Source organism: Pongo abelii, chromosome 4, assembly GCF_028885655.2.
Source record: "Pongo abelii isolate AG06213 chromosome 4, NHGRI_mPonAbe1-v2.0_pri, whole genome shotgun sequence".
NCBI classification, from domain to species: domain Eukaryota; kingdom Metazoa; phylum Chordata; class Mammalia; order Primates; family Hominidae; genus Pongo; species Pongo abelii.
The window spans coordinates 80,222,569-80,245,961 of NC_071989.2; the positions used below are offsets into that span (position 1 = coordinate 80,222,569).

Sequence of the window (23,393 nt, forward strand, 5' to 3'; positions counted from 1 at the left end):
GAGATTTTGATAAGGCATTACAGAAGACTCACTCTTTGTTCTAGGAAAGCCTACCAGAAAGGGTCTTTGGGTATGCAAGTCACAGGCCATAATGAAAAAATAGTTAAGAGAGTACCTCTCAAGGAAAAAAGAATGCTCAAGCTGAGATGAGAAAATGTTATCTATGTTATAGGACGAGCTGATTTTCTGCAAACACCATTTCCTTTGGAGGCATGTTTTCTTTTGGACTGTGGTTTTAGACTAACTGTGCCTAAACACTACTATTGGTCCTTGTGCATTTTTGGTGGATAGTTAATCCAAGACATAAAGGACCTGTTTTCATGAAACACCTTGCAATGATCTGGGCATAGGTGGTGCAGCTTCAGGGCCCTGGCAATGACGTAGGACCCAAAAGTTAGAGAAAGGGCTGATTTCCCTGTGAGAAATCAGCTGCACTGGGTCCGGCATCCCTTTAGCTCCTAGCGTATTTGTAGCTTCAGGGAAAAAAGTATATTCCAGAAAAAAAAATGGAGGCTGCAGACATGGACTCAGTGAAGCTGGAACACGAGAGAGAACACAGCAGTCCTATGTGATGATTGCTCCTAACAGGCTGGACTGTGGGCATGCATGAAGCCAGGGGCCCTTTGGAGAATGACAGAACTTTCTGTGGGAATTTTGCCAGAAGTGTGAGCTACAGGAACTTTGAGTTACTAAAGTTAAAACTGCAAAAACTTAAGATTTTACCCCATCCCTGTGAGTCCTTCCAATGGGCATCTCGTTTTTTCCCTTCTCACTACCACTGGTGGTCTCTCCAGCAGAGGAGGAAGAAAAATCACTTATCATTAAATTAATCTCTGCAGAGATGCATGCTGATCTCCCATCAGGTCAGCCTTTGAGAATGTTGTTATCAAACAAAATACCTCTCATCCCTGTCTGATAAGATTTGCATTTGGATTACTCCACAGTTAAAAGGCTTTCAAGAAAAATAACAGATACAATTTAATGTGGTAGCCAGCCTCCAGATGGCTCCCTAATGACTCTTGCCTCCTGGTGCTCATTACCTTCCTTGTATAGTTCCCTCCTACAGTATATCAGGGTTGGTCTGTGCAACCAACAGAATCCAATGGAAGTGACAATGTGCGACTATCAAGGCTATGTCACTTAAAACATTCTACCCTCTTCTTGCTTTCTCTTTGATCATTCATGCTGGGGAAACCAGCTACCATGTCATGAGAATACCAAAACAGCCCCACGGAGATATCCAAGTGGTGAGGAACTGAGGCCTCCTCCAACTGCCAGCATCAACTTGCTAACCCTATGAGTGAGCCTGTTTGGAAATGGATCTTCCAGCCCCAGTAAAGCCTTTTGAAGACTACATCCCTGATCAACATCATAACTGCCAAGTGATGGATTAGCAAATCTCATGGCAGACCCTGAGCCAGAACTACCCAGCTAAGCTATTTCTGAGTTAATGACCCTCAGAAACTTTGTGAAAAATAAATTACTGTTCTTGTTGTAAGTTTTAGGATGATTTGTTAAGCAGCAATATTTAACCTATACACCTAATTTATATCTACATGAATAAGACAACAAAGTAATCCTTCCAAAATGAAGAAAAAGACTTCCCCCACAACACATTTTATCTTCTACCTTTAGTCAACTAAAGCAAATTTCTGGCACTTTTCAAATTAAGTCACATTTTTGTCTCCACTTAGAGACAACTGTGTTCAAAAATATAAAGTCTGGGTCCAAAACACCCACCATAGCACCATATAGGCAGCTAGCTAGGCTGCAAGGACTGCTAAATTAATTTAACAAAGCAGGACAAAAATTAGTCTAAATAGTATCTATGGGTAAACAACATCATTATACTCAATTATCTGACTCAGAAGAATAGCCAAAAAATCTGACAATAATTTGATTTTAAAAGAGAACTATGATAAAATGCTATTATTAGAGAAAAACTAAGTGGTATATTTTCTAAAGCAAAATATCCACAGAAACAAACACATTCAAAATATTTTATTGAAACTCCAAGGAAAATGCTGGCCTTCACATAAGGTGAAGAGCTTCAATAAATCTCAGAGGACTAACTGCAATGTTAGAGGTAAATCAGGATGTGATAAGTAGTGCAAAAAGAAATCACCAGAACCCGAGATAACTACCCAAGTTTTGGAGGATCTCAAAGATGAGATAATGTGTTGTCATCCTGTGTGGCTTTGTATTGTAGTGTACGCTTCATGTGTCTGTCTCTTAACCTAAATTGTAGCTTTTAGAAGGTACAGACTCATTACCTAGCTGAATTTACTGCTCATAGTAAGTGCTGTAGTCTGAGTTCTCTAGAAAAAAAAAAAAAAAAAAATGAGCATGAGGCAAGGCTTATGGACAAGCGTAATCCCAGGGCAGCAAGAGAAAAGGAAAAGACAATTGAAGCAGCAGAATATGGGAAGCAAATGTAAGATAATGCATTGATCACACTGGCTACTATTTCAAAACAAGCATTGCTTGACTCCCACTTGGCCATGCAGGACCTGTCTGGGCAGGCTATATGGAAAAATCATAACTCAGAACAGTCCACTGCAGGGAGAAGTAGGGAGGGAATTTTTCTGCTAGCTCCATCCTGATTCCTATTTCCCCCTAATCAAAATTTGCTCTATGAGGAGCGGATTCCTCTGAACATCCAGGCTGTGGCCACTTCAGCAGCCACTAGCAGCTAGTCTTCTATGTAGGACTTCATAGAAATCTAGTAATGGTAAGATAGGCCAGAGATTCTGAGTGTTAGCCTCAGGTAAGAGAAATGCATGGGCCCACGTAGAGCTCTTCACCACAGTAGCTATGGCAAAGCCATAAAAACACAAGGCTTTAGAAGTCAAGTAAGACTGAGACTGCATTTGATATAGCCACTGTTGGTAGATATCTGTGGCTAGACCCTTCTTGTAGTCTGAACGACAAACAGGAAAATAACAGGTACCCAGGATAGCTTCAAATTTCAGTTTTATCCAACTTAATACATAAATCTAGCTTATCTAGTCAGCTTCAGCCAGCTTTTACCCCATACCAGCAGGGCATCATTGTCTCCGAGATACGGCTGAGAGACAAAAAAATGTATTGTCAGTCTTCTATCAAAATTGATCTTTCTAGGAACAACCATCAGGTTTTGGTCAAATTGCTCTTCTCAAATCTTCCCAATGTTTCAGGCTGGTTTCAGAATCCAAAAAATCCAGCCATCTCCTGAGTAGCAGCCCAGGTTGATTCATTTTATGCAAAGTTTTAGTACATGAATTGGAAATACTAGTAAATGTACATTTTGTGCATAAAATTTGAAATAATTCAAATTCTCTATTTTTTAAAAGAAATTGCATAATTTTGAAGCTTGTAAATGGTATTTATATTATTGCCATTTATTGGATCTACTTTAAATGGCAAACAAGCAAACCTACTGTCATTTTTCAGAATGAGTCATGAATTATGTGAGACACTTTAAAACATATATTCACAATGCATCTTCCTGGTATTTTGCTAGTGTTAATATCATTTTACAGATGAAGAAACTGAGTCATATGGTTGAATTTTGGGTCTCAAAGCCAAAGTGTTCGAACTCTAAGTCTTTTCCATTATATTACATCCGTGGTTTCATTCCTACCAATTTGGTGTTATGATCACATGTAATAAGCAAAGTTGATCTTCACACATCACATTAATAAAAACATTGGCTGAGCCTGCAATATTCTACCCATTTTGTTCCTTTAAGTTGATTTTAAGCTAGTAATAGATATTCTTTTTATAGTATGGGTCAACTACACATCCATTTATCTACTCTAAATATCAGCAAGACATTTATCTACAAGTTCACCATTTATCTCCAAGAAAGTAATAATGGCAATAACCATAAGAATACTAATATTTTTCATTTTTTGAGTACCAGGTACTGCCTTGGAGTCTTCACATATATTATTTCATTTAATTCTCACAACAGCCATGTAAGGCTGTACTATCATCATTTTCATTTTATAGATAGGAAAGCTGAGGCTCAGAGACATTAAATAATTTGGCCCAAATCACATAGCTAGCAAGACTATACTTAGTTCTGGACTCAGATTTTTTACCATTGATCCAAAGTACATTATGTTTGCAAAGTACATTATATTTCCAAAGTATGTTAGAACTAAAAACAAAAATGTTTGTATTATTACGTGTGCATTAACTCATTTAATATTTATCACAGCTCATTTTATCATTATCGCAGCTCGTTTTACAGATAAGGAAACAGAGGGTCAAGGAGTTTAGATGTCTTTTCCAAGTCAAAAGATATATTTTCTTATAGCTAATGAATGTCAGAGCTGGGAGTCAAAGCTCTAGACTCCTTGGTCAGGGTTCTTTGTATGCACTGTTTCTCATTAGAGACTATCAAATGCTTGGTTGAAATCAAGACTATCTGTATTCAACTCATTATTTGCTAATCTATCATCCTAGAAACACCATCTAAAAATTAGTATCCACAAATCCTATTAAATAAAATATCACTTAGAACAGTTGTGTTCACAAGTTCCTGCCCTCTGAATTAATGAGCAACTTCTACCTTCACGGTTGTAACTGTAGATTTATGCTGCGGCCCTAGGCAAATTTCAGAGAAAAGAGCGGTAAATGAGAAAATGATAAGATCCTTACAGTAATACTGAAAACAGGAGTATGGCAATAAGGGTCCTCAAAATAGCTGACATCTTAAAGGGAAACTAACAAGAGTGTTAGAGAAGGGAAGATAGGACAAGGAGGCTAGAGATGAACAAAAACAAAACACCACACAATGAAGGCACCTTGACACACTGATAGAAATACAAAGAAAGTTCTCTTGAAAAGTTTCTGATACTTTATTAAAATAATGGTTTATTTAGTAGGATTGGGTTTGGCCATATATAACAGAAAGACCCAAAGTAACAGTGGAAATAAGATGAAAGTGTATACCTCTTTCACATAACAGAAGGCCAGAAATTGGTAGTTCAATGCTAGTGTTAAGGCTTCATGGTGTTAGAGGCCCAGGATCTTTCTACATTAATGTTTTGCCATTTTTGGCTTCTATTCCCAATGTCACCTCATGTTCCCAGAATAGCTGCTGGAGCTCCAGGCATTAGGTATACATTCCAGGCAATGGGAAAAAAGAAGGGGAAAAGAAGGGTCTACTCCCTCCTTTTAAAAGAGATTTTCCCAAAATAACCCACAACACTTGCATTTTTATCTTTTTGAGCAGATAATCCACCCACACCTAGTTGCAAGGAAGGCTAAGTCCATTATTTGGTGTATTGCCCCCATATAAATGCAAGATTCTGTTCGTAAGGAGGAGAGAGAATGGATATTTGAATGTACAACCAGAAGGCTCTGCCACAAATGGGTAAAGGGTAAATATAACAATAATGAGATATAATAATTTACTTGAGATACCTCCTCAAAGACATCCACATCAGGATATTCCAATACCATAAGTAGGTATCATAATATATTTTAGATTTATAAAATTTTTAATGTAAAATCAATTTAGGAACTTTTGTAGTAAGAATAATGGGAATAGATTGGCTATGAAGCAAAAAATAAGAAAGCTAAGTTTTGTATACTAAAATCATAATATTCCTCTAATCTGGCAGTTGGCTTTTGTCCTCAGGCTGTGGTAGCTGGACACATATGATAAGAAACCTTTTACATTTAGTGTCATCTTCATTCTCAAATTGTTACACTACAGATTTCTTAAATTGAACTTGTAGCAGCCTGCTTTTCTACTTAACTATATTCATATTTCAAGCAAGCACAGCTCAAATTTCAAGGGAAAACTCTATCAAAAGTGACATTTAACTCCTATACATTCAAAATACTGCATAGAAATTAACCATTCACCTCTTTCTAAAATCATGTGGAAATATGTGATTAAAGTGAAGGAAATTTTGAAAAATTAAGACATATGATGCATTTCTATGCAAAAATAATTGTTTTTCTAAATAAATATAACTTTTTTTTTTTTTGGCAGAGATCCAGAGGTCTCACTATGTTGCCCAGGCTGGTCTTGAAATCCTGGCCTCAAGTGATCCTCTGGCCTTAAATGATAATAAAATAACTAACTTAATGACAACAAATAATTAACACTTATTAAATGATGATTATGTACCAAGAGGAGAGCTGGGTACTTTATTTATTCAGTCATAAACTGTAACAGCTTCAGTGTATTGTCTTAAAATTTCATGGCTTAGGCTCTGTCTTTCATTTATCCTTTTCACAAACATTTGTCAAACACTTACTAAGGTGCCTAGCCCTATACTAAAAGATAAGGATACAGATATAAAGGAAAGAGACTATCCTAAGAAAGCTCATAGTACTTAAAAAAAAAAAAAACTGGAAAAGGGGAAAAATAAAATGAGTATATTCTAAATCCTGCATGTACTGGCTCTGGACTAGACCATCTTGGTTCAAAATCTGGCTCTATGAGTGTCTCTCTGTAGGACTTGAAGAAAATCACATAATTTCTCTAGGTTTCAGTGTCCTCTGCTGAAAAATGGAGATTACCAAATTATTGAATGAGATAATCCATGTAAAGCACTTAACTTAGTGTTTGGCACAATGTAAGCGCTCAATAAGAGTCTGTTGTAATTATTATTTGCTTGTGTAAATGATAGCATCCGGGGGCTAAAGGAACACTAGAAAATACACTGAACTCAGACATGAAGCTGAGGAGACGTTAGAAGGAATGATAGCTAAGTGGAGTATTGAAGGATATGCAAGTCAGCTATTCCCCCCAAGTTCTCCTGCTTTCCAAAGGCAACCTTCTCTTCAATGCCCAAATGACAATAGCCTGACCTACATCCCTGTAAAAGCAGAAAGTCACATCTTTCATTTGGTTACTTTCTCAAGTACAGCAGTGAAAACCTGAGGAATGATGGCAAGTTCTGCAAATTCTTGGGATACCCCAGACAGATGCTGTTTCTGGATTATTGGGCTACTCCGTGCACAGCACTTCCGCTCAGACCTAACCCCCTGCCCTAGACTCTTTCTGCCTCCCCAGTGTCATGTAGACCCCAAGCATGGACATAGATCCTTTCATTAATGCCCCCAAGGCACATCTAGGAAGGGGCTATCCCTTTAAATAAGGCTTCACTGAAAGATTTGAAAGAATAGAATACCCCTAGAAGGCAACCTATAGCATGACTAAAGGTGGTTACTTTGAAAGCCACAGCCCAAACACAAGTTGACTGTCTCTACCTGACTCCCACAGGTTTTTTTCTAATAGGAGTGGGAGTCAGTTGCACCCCCATCCACAGAAATCTTCAGACACTTCCATATACCAGGTGCACCCCCATCCACAGAAATCTTCAGACACTTCCATATACCAGAGGATAATCTCAATTCCCTCTTTGCTCCCAAGAAACAAGGATTGATTGCTTTCACTCCATTGTCCAAGACCCTTTTCTGTTTCACCTCAGGATGGCAGGAACATGAGAACCCAGTTCCTTCAGGGTGAGGCTGCCCTCATCTCAAAGACGCACCCGGGACAATCACTAGAGTGAGTCTTTAAACATTTCTCCAAACCAGGGCTGTTCCTTCTTAAATAGCTTCTGTGTAAGACACCAATGGTCCTACACAGATGAACACCAGTTCATCTAGCTTCAAGCCGCTCTATATCCTTATCACAGAATTCTATTTGCCTTGAGGGGAAAGGAAGTCCAGACCTGCATGATCTTCCTGCCATGGTTCCCAACCTTAAAATGACACTGCTTGAACAAAAAGACACGTAATTCCACTAACACAATAATTTTCATGTAAAGGATAGTCTAAATCCAGATTTAGGATTTTTTTTCATTAACTTGCTAATACACTACATTTATATTATTAAACAAACACTTAATATCTTACTCTAAAACTTTTGCATTTGAGATTATTACTTTACATCCTGGGCTTCCCCCCAAAAAATGGATAGGTGTTTGCCCTACAAATACATTACTAAAATAATTCACTCAAGCTGTCCACACTAAAACAAAGGGAAGTTTCACCCCAAAGACAAATGCTTGCCTGTTAACTGTCTCATTTTCTGAGTTCTGCTCTCAACTAGATTATGTGTTAGGATTCTTACTGCTTTTCCACAAGTGTATGCTTCAGTAGTTTAGAATGGAAATAGCCCAGAGCATTTTAAAAGCAGTACGGAACTGTCTTAATAAAAGGCATTTTAGCATTCTACTATTGAACACAACAATAGCCCTTGGCTAGGAACTCTTTGAGGAATGTTAGACATATAAAGTAAAGCCCTGTGGTGGTTAATTTTAGGTGCCAACCTGACTGGATTAAGGAATATCTAGAGAACTGGTTATGGATCATTTCTGGGTGTGTCTGTGAGGGTGGTTCTGGAGGAGACTGGTGCATGAGTCAATAGACTGACCAGTGAAGATCTGCCCTCAATGTGAGCTGGCACCACCAAATTGGCTGGGGATCCAGATAGAACAAAAATAAATTTCCTCTCTTCTAGAGCTGGGATATATTCTTCTCCTGTCCTTGGATATCAGAACTCCAGGCTCTCTGGCTTTTGAACTTCAGGACTTATACCAGTGGCCCCCCGGGTTCTCAGGCCTTCAGCTTCAGACTGAGAGTTAAACATCAGCCTCCCTGGTTCTGAGGGCTTCGGACTTAGACTGAGACATGCTACAAGTATCCTGGGGTCTCTAGCTTGCAGATGGCCTGTCGTGGGGCTTCTCAGCCTCCATAATCATGTAAGCCAATTCCCCTACTAAATCCCCTCTCATACGGCTGTATCTAAATCTATCTATTGATTTATCTTGCTTTCTTTCTATCTACTTAAGAACCCTGACACATGCAAAGTCCCTGTCTAGAGACCAAGGAAAACCACTTTTTGGATAGTCAATAACTATTTGGCATTCAAATATATACCCCAAAAGATTTTCATTAACATTACTCAAGTAATGATTTTAAACTCAGTGATTCATTATCTTCCCAGTATTATGCTGCAAGTGTTTGAGATCAATGAAAAGTACCTACACTAAAAACAGATCACCTTCTTCAAAGACTCAAAAGTGTTACAATTTATCAAGACACAGCTTGACAAAAGAGTCACAGGTAAGAACAGAAGTTTGTACAGCAGAAGTGTGTGAACTTTCAAGTATAAATTATAAATGGCATTGCAGATTCCACATTGGTCTTTTGTAATCCAAAGATCCAGACACCATGTTGAGAGGACACTCAAGCAGCCTCATGGAGTGGCCCATGTGGCCAGAAATTAAGACTCTTAGCCAACAGCCAGCACCAACTTACCAGCCATATGAATGAGATACCTTGAAATTGAATGTTCCAGCCTCAGTCATGTGTCCAGATGATGTAGCCACAGCTGACATCTGACTGCAAACTCATAAGAGACCCTTGAGCCAGAACACCCAATCAAATTACTCCAAAATTCCTCACCAATAGTAACTGTTAGAGAGAATAAATGACTGTCGTAGTTTCAAAAAAAAGAACAGAACAGAGGTTTGAAAAGAGGAAGTTTCTTGTTCAAGTAGGTAAGTAGCTTGTTCTACTTACTAGCTTTGTGATCTTTAGCCAATATATTTAGCTTCACTGTGCCTCTTTTTTCTCATCTGTAAAATAGGGCCAGGGGTACACACATCACTAGGTTAATGAAGGCAGTGTTTGTCAAGGATCAGCAACAAAGCCTGGTACACAGTAGGCAGTCAACAATTACTAGATCATATTGATTCTAAAATGCACACTTATTTTCACATTTTAATATCTCTGAAATTGAAATGGATCTTATATTGTGTTATGGTTTAATGACAGTTTTTTTCTCTTTCTTAACGTGCATAAAATAACAGTACATCTTATAGTCGATGGCATCTTAAGTTGATGAAATGCAGTAATTTCTTCTCTCTCTTACTACTGTAACCAAGAACGTATTTTACTCCCTCACAAACCCGACAAGTAACACAGAAAAAATAAAAGCAGCACTATAACAAGTGGTGCCTTACAACCATTTAGAATAACTGAGAACAATTTTTTCCCATTTCACCTGACTATTTCACTTTTAGAGCTGTAATAAGAGCAACTGAGATTTTTGTGAAATAACAAACAGTATTGTTTAAAAGGGCTCTTTTTGCCTTTTTCACAGACGGGCCTTATTTAAATTAAAAAAAAACAACAACAACTAATTTTGACCAGGCGCAGTGGCTCACGCCTGTAATCCCAGCACTTTGGGAGGCTGAGGTGGGTGGATCACCTGAGGTCAGGAGTTCAAGACCAGCCTGGTCAACATGGTGAAACTCCATCTCTACTAAGAATACTGGCACGCACCTGTAGTCCCAGCTACTCAGGAGAGTGAAGCATGAGAACCGGAGCTGCAGTAAGCCAAGATCACGCCATTGCACTCCAACCTGGGCAACAAGAGCAACACTCCGTCTCAAAAAAAGCAAAAAACAAAAAACTTAATCTCTGACTGTATGTGTTAGGGTTCTCCAGAGAAACGGAACTAGAGAGGAGATAGATATATAGATAGAGAGAGAGAGAGATATATCATTAGGAATTGGCTTACATTATGATGGAGGCTAAAAAGTACCGTGATCCACCGTCTGCAATCTGGAGGCCCAGGAAAGCTGACAGTGTAGCTCCAGTTAGAGCCTGAAGGCCTGAGAACCAGGGTGTAAATCCTCATCCAAAGGCTGGAGAAGGTGAGATGCGATGTCCCAGCCCAAGCAGGTGGGCAGCAAGAAAAAAGGTGAATTCTTCCTTCCTTCTCATTTTGTTCTCTTCACACCTTCAACAGATTGGATGATGCCCACCCATATTGGAGAGGGCCATCTACTTTAATGAGTCCACGAATTTGAATGCTAATCTCATCCAGAAACATCTAGAAAGACACAACAGAAATCGTATTTAGTCTAGGCACCCTGTGGCCAGTCAAGTGGATACACACAATTAATCATCTTACTCTAGATAACATAATTCTATGAGAGAAAATAAATTCTTCTTATTTTAAAATGTTCCATTTATACCATACTGGTTGGTTCTGCCAAATCATCTAGTATTTTTAAGCATGTTAAGTTGTTTTGGCCCAAGTCCTGGTTTTAGAAATGATTCATATGATTCACCTGTAATCCTAGCATTTTGGGAGGCCAAGGTGCGAGGATCGTTTGAGCCCAGGAGTTCAAGACCAGCCTGCAACATAGCAAGGCCCCATCTCTTAAAAAAATATATGTATATCCATCACCTTCCATATTTACCTGGCCAGGGGCAATGGCTCACACCTGTATTCCCAGCACTTTGGGAAGCCGAGGTGGGCAGATCACTTGAGGTCAGGAGTTCAAGAACAACATGGTGAAACCTTGTTTCTATAAAAGTACAAAAATTAGCTGGGTGTAGTGGCACGTGCCTGTAATCGCAACCACTCTGGAGGCTGAGGCAGGAGAATCGCTTGAATCCAGGAGGCAGAGGTTGCAGTGAGCCAAGATTGCGCCACTGCACTCCAGCGTGGGCAACAGAACAAGACTTCATCACAAAAAAAAGAAAAAGAAATGATTCACATGAGAACAGCCATGAATGAATGCTCACAAACACACCTAGGTCACCTGTCCCCTTCTTCCTGGGATGCCCTTTCTCTTTGTCTCCCTGTCTATCTTTTGCCTCTCAATCTATTCTCTTTGCCTCTCTATCTATCTCTTTGGCTGTCTATCTACCAAGAGCCATCTACTGAAACAAGACACTATAGAACCTTAGAACTGGACTGAAACATTTCCTGATAGGCCCAATCCAAAGTCAACTTCTTCTCAACTACTTCATTACTATATGAATAAAATAAGAGAACCCAAGTAATCACAAATGAAAATGTATACTGACTAAGAAATTAGACCTTCTGTGAAACTTGATCAGTCTTGCCTTGTCACCATTCCTAGAAAACAATGAGTTCTTGATAAGTGTTGAATGAATCTTTACCTTTCTTCTCACTGTCATTCTAGTTTTTCTAATATCTTCCCAGTTATTTATAGCATTTTTCTTTGTTTATTTGAGCAAGCAACAGCAGACTCTTCAATCTCCAGGTCATATTTACTCTTGCTATGCCCATCAGAAGCCCAATGCCTACCTCCATCCTCCTTTTCCCTCCTCACCCCTAGACTCTACAACTTCAGGTTGTGAAAGATACCTAGTTTGCTGACGACCCTGACCAACTTTATATATCTTCTTGACACACTATAATAACTATAAAAAATAGAATACTAAACCAAAAATTTAATTTTAAAAAAACTGTGGGAGAGAGAGAGAGAATAGAGTAGGGGCAGAGGCAAAAGTTACACTACTCTGAATATATTTCATTTTGTATATTTGACTTTGAGGACACATAAATATTTTACATAATTATAAAACAAAATTAAATTTAAAAATTAAATTCAATAAAGCAAAAACAAAATTTTAAAAATAGATCACACAAATTATTTCCAATGACTTTATAACACAATAATTTGATTGTTTAATCCTAGTAGGATTAAACCTAAAGACAAAAAGTACTATATAAATAACGGTAAATTGGGCCAGTGCAGTGACTCACACCTGTAATCCCAGGGCTCTAGAAGCCTGAGGTAGGACGGTCATTTAAGCCCGGAAGTTCAAGACTAGCCTGGGCAACATAGTGAGGCCCTGCCTGTACAAATAAGTTTTAAAATTAGCTAGGTGTAAAAGAGTGCTCCTGTAGTCCCAGCTATACTGGGCTCAAGATTACAATAATCGTGCCACTGCATTCCAGCCTGGGTGTCAAAGTGAGACCTTGTCTCTAAAAATAAAATAAAAGAATTATAAATTGTCTGCAGTAAACACATTGTTGGTATAGTGTTGATACAGTTATTTTGGGGGTTATGTTCTGTGGGACAAAGCAAATGAATAATTATGTTGGTGTCCTTGAGAAGCAACCAATTTCTTCATGGAGAAAGAAGATACAGATGACGTAAGATTGATAATGTTAAACAAAAACCCTGTGATGCTGAGTTTGAATTAGAAGTATCAGTATGAATTCATCATTTATTTTATTTTTAAAAACTCCTGGCTCTGTCTACTGGAAAAACCTACAAACTTGACTGTACTTTGAAAACATCATTTCCACTAAAAAACAGAGGATACATTGGAGAAATAGCTGTTTCCAAACCTGGGACAGAAAATGTGCCAGATGAAGCTGGAATATCAGGCTATACCAAAAAGCAAGGAAACTATAAAAGACTAGGGTGAGCCTGTCAAAGGACTCAAGAGCCAAACAATTCTCTCACTGGCCAAAGATGAGACAATGTGGGCATTAGTAGGGATTAAAACACATCAAATAAATTTAAACTCATGAATTGATAATTATTCTTTTAAAAACTCATTGGTCACATATGGAGAATGCTGGAGAAGCAATTCACTATTTCAAAAACTGGCAAATAAAGAGAAAGAATCAAGCATAAGCATAAGTCTTGTTTTTTTATGCATACTATACTTCAGACCATAATAACCATATTTTATACAGAGAGGTTTATCTTTATAGATATAGCCCAGCTAATAAATAATGATACAATTTAAATATAATCCTTTTGTAAACCCTCATGAAATAATGGATCTGAAAAAAGATTTAATGGCTGCTAACATCACAAAAAAGTGACATTATTGTGTCTAGATAGAAGTACGCAAGAACACCTATGAAGTAGCCACACACCAAATAATCAAAGATAAATCTCTTAAGCCTACAGAAATACAAGGAACAAGTTACAGAAATACAAAGAACAGGAGGAGGAGTCAAGATGGCCGAATAGGAACAGCTCCGATCTACAGCCCCCAGCGTGACCGACACAGAAGACGGGCGATTTCTGCATTTCCAACTGAGGTACCGGGTTCATCTCACTGGGGAGTGCCAGACAGTAGGTGCAGGACAGTGGGTGCAGCGCACCGTACGCAAAACAAAGCAGGGTGAGACATCGCCTCACCCGGGAAGCGCAAGGGGTCAGGGAAATTCCCTTTCCTAGTCAAAGAAAGGGGTGACAGACGGCACCTGGAAAATCGGGTCACTCCCACCCTAATACTGCTCTTTTCCAACAGGCTTAAAAAACGGCACACCAGGAGATTATATCCCACACCTGGCTCAGAGGGTCCTATGCACACAGAGTCTCACTCATTGCTAGCACAGCAGTCCGAGATCAAACTGCAAAGCCACAGTGAGGCTGGGGGAGGGGCACCCGCCATGGCTGAGTTAGTTGTTTGATTAGGTAAACAAAGCGGCCAGGAAGCTCGAACTGGGTGGAGCCCACCACAGCTCAAGGAGGCCTGCCTGCCTCTGTAGGCTCCACCTCTGGGGGCAGGGCACAGACAAACAAAAAGACAGCAGTAACCTCTGCAGACTTAACTGCCCCTCTCTGACAGCTTTGAAGAGAGTAGTGGTTCTCCCAGCACGCAGCTTGAGATCTGAGAACGGGCAGACTGCCTCCTCAAGTGGATACCTGACCCCCGAGTAGCCTAACTGGGAGGCACCCCCCAGTAGGGGCAGACTGACACCTCACATGGCCGGGTACTCCTCTGAGATAAAACTTCCAGAGGAACGATCAGGCAGCAGCATTTGTGGTTCACCAATATCCGCTGTTCTGCAGCCACCGCTGCTGACACCCAGGCAAACAGGGTCTGGAGTGGACCTCTAGCAAACTCCAACAGACCTGCAGCTGAGGGTCCTGACTGTTACAAGGAAAACTAACAAACAGAAAGGACATCCACACCAAAAACCCATCTGTACGTCACCATCATCAAAGACCAAAGGTAGATAAAACCACAAAGATGGGAAAAAAACAGAGCAGAAAAACTGGAAACTCTAAAAATCAGAGCGCCTCTTCTCCTCCAAAGGAATGCAGCTCCTCACCAGCAATGGAACAAAGCTGGACGGAGAAAGACTTTGACGAGTTGTGAGAAGAAGGCTTCAGACAATCAAACTACTCCGAGCTACAGGAGGAAATCCAAACCAATGGCAAAGAAGTTAAAAGCTTTGAAAAAAAATTAGACGAATGGATAACTAGAATAACCAATGCAGAGAAGTCCTTAAAGGACCCAATGGAACTGAAAACCAAGGCACAAGAGCTACGCGATGAATGCAGAAACCTCAGTAGCCAATGTGATCAACTGGAAGAAAGGGTATCAGTGATGGAAGACAAAATGAATGAAATGAAGTGAGAAGAGAAGTTTAGAGAAAAAAGAATAAAAAGAAATTAACAAAGCCTCCAAGAAATATGGGACTATGTGAAAAGACCAAATCTACATCTGGTTGGTGTACCTGAAAGTGATGGGGAGAATGGAACCAAGTTGGAAAACACTCTGCAGGATATTATCCAGGAGAACTTCCCCAACTTAGCAAGGCAGGCCAACATTCAAATTCAGGAAATACAGAGAATGCCACAAAGATACTCCTTGAGAAGAGCAACTCCAACACACATAATTGTCAGATTCACCAAAGTTGAAATGAAGTAAAAAATGTTAAGGGCAGCCAGAGAGAAAGGTCAGGTTACCCACAAAGGGAAGCCCATCAGACTAACAGCTGATCTCTCAGCAGAAACTCTACAAGCCAGAAGAGAGTGGGGGCCAATATTCAACATTCTTAAACAGAAGAATTTTCAACTCAGAATTTCATATCTGGCCAAACTAAGCTTCCTAAGTGAAGGAGAAATAAAATCCTTTACAGACAAACAAATGCTGAGAGATTTTGTCACCACCAGGCCTGCCCTAAAAGAGCTCCTGAAGGAAGCACTAACCGTGGAAAGGAACAACCGGTACCAGCCACTGCAAAAACATGCCAAATTGTAAAGACCATCCAGGCTAGGAAGAAACTGCATCAACTAACCAGCAAAATAACCGGCTAACATCATAATGACAGGATCAAATTCACACATAACAATATTAACCTTAAATATAAATGGGCTAAATGCTCCAATTAAAAGACACAGACTGGCAAATTGGATAAAGAGTCAAAACCCATCAGTGTGCTGTATTCAGGAAACCCATCTCACGTGCAGAGACACACATAGGCTCAAAATAAAGGGATGGAGGAAGATCTACCAAGAAAATGGAAAACAAAAAAAGGCAGGGGTTGCAATCCTAGTCTCTGATAAAACAGACTTTAAACCAACAAAGATCAAAAGAGACAAAGAAGGCCATTACATAATGGCAAAGGGATCAATTCAACAGGAAGAGCTAACTATCCTAAATGTATATGCGCCCAATACAGGAACACCCAGATTCATAAAGCAAGTCCTGAGTGACCAACAAAGAGACTTAGACTCCCACATAATAATAAAGGGAGACTTTAACACCCCACTGTCAACATTACAGAGATCAACGAGACAGAAAGTTAACAAGGATACCCAGGAATTGAACTCAGCTCTGCACCAAGCGGACCTAATAGACATCTGCAGAACTCTCCACCCCAAATCAGTAGAATATACATTCTTTTCAGCACCACACCACACCTATTCCAAAATTGACCACATAGTTGGAAGTAAAGCACTCCTCAGCAAATGTAAAAGAACAGAAATTATAACAAATTGTCTCTCAGACCACAGTGCAATCAAACTAGAACTCAGGAATAAGAAACTCACTCAAAACCACTCAACTACATGGAAACTGAACAACCTGCTCCTGAATGACTACTGGGTAAATAATGAAATGAAGGCAGAAATAAAGATGTTCTTTGAAACCAATGAGAACAAAGACACATCATACCAGAATCTCTGGGACACATTCAAAGCAGTGTGTAGAGGGAAATTTATAGCACTAAATGCCCACAAGAGAAAGCAGGAAAGATCCAAAATTGACACCCTAACATCACAATTAAAAGAACTAGAAAAGCAAGAGCAAACACATTCAAAAGCTAGCAGAAGGCAAGAAATAACTAAAATCAGAGCAGAACTGAAGGAAATAGAGACACAAAAAGCCCTTCAAAAAATTAATGAATCCAGGAGCTGGTTTTTTGAAAAGATCAACAAAATTGATAGACCACTAGCAAGACTAATAAAGAAGAAAAGAGAGAAGAATCAAATAGACGCAATAAAAAATGATAAAGGGGATATCACCACTGATCCCACAGAAATACAAACTACCATCAGAGAATACTATAAACACCTCTATGCAAATAAACTAGAAAATCTAGAAGAAATGGATAAATTCCTCAACACATACATCCTCCCAAGACTAAACCAGGAAGAAGTTGAATCTCTGAATAGACCAATAACAGGCTCTGAAATTGAGGCAATAATCAATAGCTTACCAACCAAAAAAAGTCCAGGACCAGATGGATTCACAGCCGAATTCTATCAGAGGTACAAAGAGGAGTTGGTACCATTCCTTCTGAAACTATTCCAATCAATAGAAAAAGAGGGAATCCTCCCTAACTCATTTTATGAGGCCAGCATCATCCTGATACCAAAGCTGGGCAGAGACACAACCAAAAATGAGAATTTTAGACCAATATCCTTGATGAACATTGATGCAAAAATCCTCAATAAAATACTGGCAAACCAAATCCAGCAGCACATCAAAAAGCTTATCCACCATGATCAAGTGGGCTTCATCCCTGGGATGCAAGGCTGGTTCAACATATGCAAATCAATAAATGTAATCCAGCATATAAACAGAACCAAAGACAAAAACCACATGATTATCTCAATAGATGCAGAAAAGGCCTTTGACAAAATTCAACAACCCTTCATGCTAAAAACTCTCAATAAATTAGGTATTGATGGGACATATCTCAAAATAATAAGAGCTATCTATGACAAACCCACAGCCAATATCATACTGAATGGGCAAAAACTGGAAGCATGCCCTTTGAAAACGGGCACAAGACAGGGATGCCCTCTCTCACCACTCCTATTCAACATAGTGTTAGAAGTTCTGGCCAGGGCAATCAGGCAGGAGAAGGAAATAAAGGGTATTCAATTAGGAAAAGAGGAAGTCAAATTGTCCCTGTTTGCAGATGACAGGATTGTATATCTAGAAAACCCCATTGTCTCAGCCCAAAATCTCCTCAACCTGATAAGCAACTTCAGCAAAGTCTCAGGATACAAAATCAATGTACAAAAATCACAAGCATTCTTATACACCAATAACAGACAAACAGAGAGCCAAATCATGAGTGAACTCCCATTCACAATTGCTTCAAAGAGAATAAAATACGTAGGAATCCAACTTACAAGGGACGTGAAGGACCTCTTCAAGGAGAACTACAAACCACTGCTCAATGAAATAAAAGAGGATACAAACAAATGGAAGAACATTCCATGCTCATGGATAGGAAGAACCAACATCGTGAAAATGGCCATACTGCCCAAGGTAATTTATAGATTCAATGCCATCCCCATCAAGCTACCAATGACTTTCTTCACAGAATTGGAAAAAACTACTTTAAAGTTCATATGGAACCAAAAAAGAGCCCGCATCGCCATTTCAATCCTAAGCCAAAAGAACAAACCTGGAGGCATCACGCTACCTGACTTCAAACTATACTACAAGGCTACAGTAACCAAAACAGCATGGTACTGGTACCAAAACAGAGATATAGATCAATGGAACAGAACAGAGCCCTCAGAAATAACGCCACATATCTACAACTATCTGATCTTTGACAAACCTGACAAAAACAAGAAATGGGGAAAGGAGTCCCTGTTTAATAAATGGTGCTGGGAAAACTGGCTAGCCATATGTAGAAAGCTGAAACTGGATCCCTTCCTTATACCTTATACAAAAATTAATTCGAGATAGATTAAAGACTTAAATGTTAGACCTAAAATGATAAAAACCCTAGAAGAAAACCTAGGCAATACCATTCAGGAAGTAGGCATGGGCAAGGACTTCATGTCTAAAACACCAAAAGCAATGGCAACAAAAGCCAAAATTGACAAATGGGATCTCATTAAACTAAAGAGCTTCTGAACAGCAAAAGAAACTACCATGAGAGTGAACAGGCCACCTACAGAATGGGAGAAAATTTTTGCAACCTACTCATCTGACAAAGGGCTAATATCCAGAATCTACAATGAACTCAAACAAATTTACAAGAAAAAAACAAACAACCCCATCAACAAGTGGGCAAAGTATATGAACAGACACTTCTCAAAAGAAGACATTTATGCAGCCAAAAAACACATGAAAAAATGCTCATCATCACTGGCCATCAGAGAAATGCAAATCAAAACCACAATGAGGTACCATCTCACACCAGTTAGAATGGCAATCATTAAAAAGTCAGGAAACAACTGGTGCTAGAGAGGATGTGGAGAAATAGGAACACTTTTACACAGTTGGTGGGACTGTAAACTAGTTCAACCATTGTGGAAGTCAGTGTGGCGATTCCTCAGGGATCTAGAACTAGAAATACCATTTGACCCAGCCATCCCATTACTGGGTATATAACCAAAGGATTATAAATCATGCTGCTATAAAGACACATGCACACATATGTTTATTGCGGCACTAGTCACAATAGCGAAGACCTGGAACCAACCCAAATGTCCAACAATGATAGACTGGATTAAGAAAATGTGGCAAATATACACCATGGAATACTATGTAGCCATAAAAATTGATGAGTTCGTGTCCTTTGTAGAGACATGGATGAAACTGGAAACCATCATTCTCAGCAAACTATTGCAAGAACAAAAAACCAAACACCACATGTTCTCACTCATAGGTGGGAATTGAACAATGAGAACACATGGACACAGGAAGGGGAACATCACACACCAGGGACTGTTGTGGGGTGGGGGGAGCGGGGAGGGATAGCATTAGGAGATATACCTAATGCTAAATGACGACTTAATGGGTGCGGCACACCAACATGGCACATGTATACATATGTAACAAACCTGCACGTTGTGCACATGTACCCTAAGACTTAAAGTATAATAATAATAAAATTTTAAAAAAAAGAAAATAGGAATTCCTGGAGCTAACCCAAGAAGTGCTGAATGAGAACCTTAAATAAAAATTGTTATTTCTCTTAAAAAAAAAAAAAACAAAGAACAGCAGAATATGTTAAACAATCACCTAGAGGTGTGTCTTTGCCCATTCAGGCTGCTCTAAAAAATATACAATAAACTGAATGGCTTATAAAAAACAGAAATTTATTTCTCAAATTCTGGAGGCTAAGAACTCCAAGATCAAGGCTTTGGTGTCTAGCAAGGGCCTGCTTATAGTTCATGGACAACCATATTTTTACCATGTCCCCACATGGTGGAAGGAACACAAGGTCTCTCTTGGATCTCTTTGATGAAGGGCACTAATGCCATTCATGAGGGCTCCACCCTCATGACCTAATTACCTCCCAAAAACCTCATCTCCTAATACCATTTCCTTAGGGGCTGGAATTTCAGCATATGAGTTTTGCAGGGACACAAACATTCAGACCACAGCAGGATGCAAGAAGCGGAATCCATACCATGATTCATTCTACAGGACAAAATGACCCAGTTTCTTCAACAAATAAATCACAAAGGAAAAAAGAGGAGATGGGGCAAATATATATATATATATATATATATATATATACACACACATACATATGTGTATATATGTATGTATATACATCTGGGTTTGTTTGTGGTTTTTTTTTTTTTGAGACAGGGTTTTTTTGGTTTTTTTGGTTTTTATTTTTTGTTTTTTGTTTTTTTCAGACAGAGTTTTACTCCTGTCACCCAAGCTGGATTGCAGTGGTGCAATCTCAGCTCACTGCAACCTCCACCTCACAGGCTCAAGCAATCCTCCTGTCTTAGCGTCCCAAGTCGCTGGGACCACAGGCACACGCCACCATGCCCAACAAATTTTTTTATGTATTTTTTGTAGAGACAGGGTTTCTCTATTTTGCCTAGGCTAGTCTCGAACTTCTGAGCTCAAGTGATCTGCCCACTTCGACCTCCCAAAGTGCCGGGATTACAGGCATTAGCCATGGCACCCAGCCAACAATTATATATTAAAAGAGACTTAAGAAGCATACCAACTAATAGCAGTATGCAGAGTGTGTTTAGATCATGGTTCAAACAAACTCTGAAAAAAAATTGAGATAATTAGAGAAATTTAACTAACAACTATTTTATAGTATTAAGAATCGTTCATTTTTTAGGTGAAATAATAGTACTTAATCTTTTAAAGATACTATTAAAATATTTGCTGATAAAATAATAGGATGTTTGGGATTTGTTTCAAAATAACCTAGGACTGAGGGAAGGGAATGGAGACGTAGATAAAATTCAGTCAAGAAATCACTGAAGCTGAGTTAATGGGTACCTAAAGTGGGGTTCATTATACTATCTATTCACTCTACTTTTGAATATGTTTGAAATTTTCCATAACAAAAAGTTTTCAAAACTTGTTTTAAAACATTTTTCCATTAAATTTTTTACAGTATCATTGTAAAAAAAAAACAGTACAACATATCTCACACCTACAGTGAATGAATCATGTAGAATATTCAAGAAGTACTAAAGATAACATGCTGGCATGTAAGTAAACTTGTTAAGTTTCCTCAAGGTGGTCAGATACTGTTTGCTCCAACACACCAATCTTCATGTAACACCACTTCTGAAAGATTCTCAGTCACCTATAATACCGAATATGTTGTTGAACATCTCGGAAACAATTGTGCTCAATCCCCTGGGTCCCCTGGCAATGCTACGGCTTTTCCTGAGCATCTGTGGCTCTGTGTCTGGGCCCCTGATTTTAGACTTACTGGTGCCAGTAAGTCTCAATGACTGAGGTCCCTCACATTTGAGGCTACAAAAATTTCTTGTACAAAGAAGATAAACACCCCTGGCTCCTCTTGTGCAGTATTCTGCTCATCTTTCAAGGTCTTAAGTACACAAAAAGATTATATTTACCTGACTAAGGCTGCTGGACCTGGACATGGGACCAGGATGGCAGCAGGGAGAGTGACAGCAGCCGCAAGAGCAGCAGTGGCTGCAGCCAAGGGAGAAAGAAGGGATTCTGTGTGTAGGCGTCGCTGGGACCCACAGAGGGAGACGGGCTTGGCCATCAGTCCCTGGAACCTAACCTTGTGGTGTCTGTACAAATATTAATTCTGGCCTGAGGCCAGGACAGGAACTGCCAGGACACAGGCAGTAAACTCTCAGTAGATTATTACAAAATAAAACTGCACACACGGACATTGCGAGAAAGCATATCAGGGAGCCATTAAAATTCTCTAAAGAGTTGAGAATCTTACATTTTGAAAACAGCCTCAACATTACAAGGCTGCTTAGAAAGAGAAATAGGCTTGGAAATGGAAAAGAAATTTAAAGATCATGGCTTAAAAATATAAAATAAATTTAAAGATGGTAGCATTTGATAGAAAAATACACTAGTTTCATATGAAGCTTCAAATGAGCAAACTATTAATGAGTAAAACAATTTCACATTTATTTATTTATTTATTTATTTATTTATTTTTGAGACAGGCTTTTGCTGTGTTGCCCAGGCTGGAGAGCAGTGGCTAGTCACAGACATGATCATGGCACACTACAGCCTTGAACTCCTGGACTTAAGGGATTCTGCCTCCAACTCCTGGATTCAAGGGATCCTTCTGCCTCAGGCTCTGAAGAAGCTGGGACTACAGGTAGGTGCCACCATGGAAGCTGAGACCACGTTTAAATTAGTTTTTTCCTTATAATTGAAGATACATTGGTAGACTGCATAAGCCATCATTCTGAATTTTATACAAATAAAGAAGCCACTTTTAATTTCTTGTACAACCTCTACAAGTTATAGGAAATGTCAGAGGAAACATTAAGATGCCGTTGTATAAATTTACATTTAAAATTAAATTTAGTCTTATACAAAACTAATTTGTATAAAGAATTAAATATTTTTAGAAAAATTGCTCCAAGAGAATTATCAGCTCTACATATGCTAAAATTTTTGTATCAAAATAATTTATCAGGCTGACCTGAGAGTAGTGAGTTATCTCAATTGATTATTCAGTCAGTTACAGATCAAACTCTTTGTTCTACTCTTTCTACCTTCTCACTACTATACTTAACTAGTCTTAAAATATAGTAGCAATAATAATTTATCAGAAATGTATCCCAAATGTAACAGGCTACAAAATACTCTTAACAGCTCCAATAACAATTGCATCAGCAGTAAGATCCTCATCAAAATTTAAAATTATCAAAAATTATTTGCAATCTGTCATTTTCCAAGAGAAACTAATGTCACTTTCAATTGCATCAATGGAAAATAAAATTTCTAAAAGTTTAAATTTTGATGATCCATTAAATGAATTTGTGGAAAAGCAAGCCTGAAAAATCTTATCATTAATCAAGATATCACATTAATAAAGTAGTATTATATATTGTATTGTATAATGTTATAATGCCAGAAAATTTTTTGTACTTTTTAAGTTAATT

The 23,393-nt window shown here is 38.8% G+C and overlaps 1 long non-coding RNA gene across 3 annotated transcripts in view; it reads left to right on the forward strand.

Annotated features, from left to right (window-relative positions):
- The window catches only part of LOC129059427 (uncharacterized), a 68,310-nt gene that overhangs the window by 24,417 nt on the left and 20,500 nt on the right, over positions 1-23,393 (forward strand). The window contains exons 3-7 of one of the 3 annotated variants that reach the window (XR_010139972.1): positions 8,477-8,717; positions 8,963-9,081; positions 13,709-13,849; positions 21,395-21,491; positions 22,443-22,600. This is a non-coding gene — a long non-coding RNA (uncharacterized LOC129059427). The remainder of the gene's footprint in view (positions 1-8,476; positions 8,718-8,962; positions 9,082-13,708; positions 13,850-21,394; positions 21,492-22,442; positions 22,601-23,393) is intronic. The other 2 variants (XR_010139971.1, XR_010139970.1) reach the window with 2 other exon arrangements.